The sequence below is a fragment of the Nycticebus coucang genome, chromosome 6, assembly GCF_027406575.1.
Source record: "Nycticebus coucang isolate mNycCou1 chromosome 6, mNycCou1.pri, whole genome shotgun sequence".
In the NCBI taxonomy this organism is placed as follows: domain Eukaryota; kingdom Metazoa; phylum Chordata; class Mammalia; order Primates; family Lorisidae; genus Nycticebus; species Nycticebus coucang.
The window spans coordinates 89,860,693-89,863,087 of NC_069785.1; positions in this window are offsets into that span (position 1 = coordinate 89,860,693).

The window sequence follows — 2,395 nt, forward strand, 5'->3', positions numbered from 1 at the left end:
TATCACATAAATTTAAGCCTATTTTATGTCTGATTTGAAACAACACTTGGTGCATGATCATTGGGATGTATTTGGATCTGACTTTCTCATAAATCACTGATATGATTGAAACTTTTCTTTGGATATGCATTAGCTTATTGTTTTTGCCATCAGATTTTGCCTCATTTGTTTGCTTTGTATTAATGATTTAAAAAGTATAGATTGACTTAACACTTTTATCATTGATATCAATGAGAAACAGGAAAGACTCTATTTAATGTAAATTCAGATCGTGTCTGACAGAATGATTTTCTTTGTTTATAAAAAAAGTGAACAAAAACTTTGATTACTCTATGTAACCTAAAATTCATAATAAAATCCTCAAGTAAGTTCATATTTATGTTTTTCTCTTTTAAAACTGTACAATATTTATAAATAATTCATCAACCTCTTTCCCACCCCAAATAAATGAGATGGGAGTATGTGGGTGGCAGAAAAATTGAACTGGAAAGTAAACAACTCAATCTACATATGTATATAAATATAGGTACTTTCCATTATTTTATTAATGTGCATACATTTAATAAAAGTAGTGTATGTTCATTGCCAGAAATGAAACTTTTATTAATCCCTAAGCTGTAAATACTCAGTGTTAAATACAAGTACCTCATTTTACAAGATATTACAGGAATGTAAAATTGCCATGCAGGCTGAAAGCATACAAAGTGATCTTGATAATGAGAAAGAAAAATTACGATTATTTTATTACCTGCAAACATTTTCATCACAACATTAAATTTTCTTATTTTTACTTTTATATGCAGAGAGAAAGTAAAACACAATAATCTAATATTCATTCTATACACTGTTATTTAAATCATTAGCAAATTGAGAACTAATTGTTGTATTTCTTTGTAAAAACCTGCTCAAGAATCATTTCAACAATGTTAGCCTTCCTATTTCATAAGGTACGGAATGAGCACCTTGCCTATGCCTTCATACTCTTCCTAAGTTTGAATCATTTTATTTTTGTGTTTCAGGGTTGTGTAATATTTCCAAGAGTGGTTTTAATGTGAAGGTTTTTTTTTTTTTTCCCTGTAGTTACTTCTGAGACATCATCATCTCTTTTTACCATAAATTCTTTGGTAATTATGGCAATGATGCCTTCATAATATTTTCTACCTCCATATGTATAACCCCTTGGACAGCAGCAATGTTAACATTCTAGGAACAAATGGTCATATATTTCTTCTATAACTCCATTTATATTTGATTTAAATTTGACTACTAGGGTTATTATTTTTTGCTTTGTGCACTTTCCCTTTTATTAAGCATTTTCTTCTCTCAACTATTTACTCAACATCACCTGCGTTTATTACTGAGAGCAAGGAAATAACACAACTATGTGCATTACTCTTTGTGCATAAACTGAATTACAGACGTGCAGACTTTGAGAAAAGTGACATATTTGCTCATTATGATGTACACCTGGTTTTACATAATGAATTTTGGACTGAAAAGATGGCTGCAATGTTTGTACTTCATGAAACTGCTCAAATAATATACTGTGGAAGCTGAAATTTGAATCGTATTAGGATATTGATGCTATGTAACTTAACCACTAAATCTTAGAAATTGATGTGTACTGGGACCAGACAAAGTGAGGCCTTCTGCATTGAATTGCTGGCTCCTTGTTCTGTATTAGTGCTTTGCCTAAGTACACTTTTGATTTTTCTTATTTTCTCTTGATAGATTCTCAAAAGCATACATTGTTCCAAATTTCGCCCTAGAAAGGCATGCTTATTTGCATTTTTTCCAATTATGTCTGTGGAAGTTTGCCAATTTCCCTTAGAACATCCATTTGTTGGGCAAGTGATGTCTAATTCAATTCACATATAAAAAAATCAGTCAGACTTTGTGATAAAACCCATTCCATGAAATATTTGTTTAGTCAAAAAAAAAGTTATGTGTAATTTTTTGTTACAACCAACATATTTCTATATTTCGGTAGTACAAAATTATTGACTCCAGCTGATATAAACATTTTTATTTCTTTACTTTTAGATATATTTAACATTAATATTTATTTTACATTTTAAAATATTGTATTAGAATTAATTTCATTGCTATATAACAGTGTGGAACTTAACTCATGCTCTGAGTCTCCCCTTCTGAAGGTAATATCTTTTCCGAGATTAAAATTATTTATTTCTTTGTATAGTGGAAGCTTTTCCAACATTTATTCTTCCCCAATAAAAGAGTAACGGAAAAAAATTTCCTCCTCCAGGAATATATACAACTTTAAAAGGATGATTTGAAAATCACAAAACGCTGTAAAACAACAAGTAGCTTCCATTTGAAGGGTACAAATATATAAGGTGCTGCTTTGAGTTCTTCACGATGACTTACTGAATCC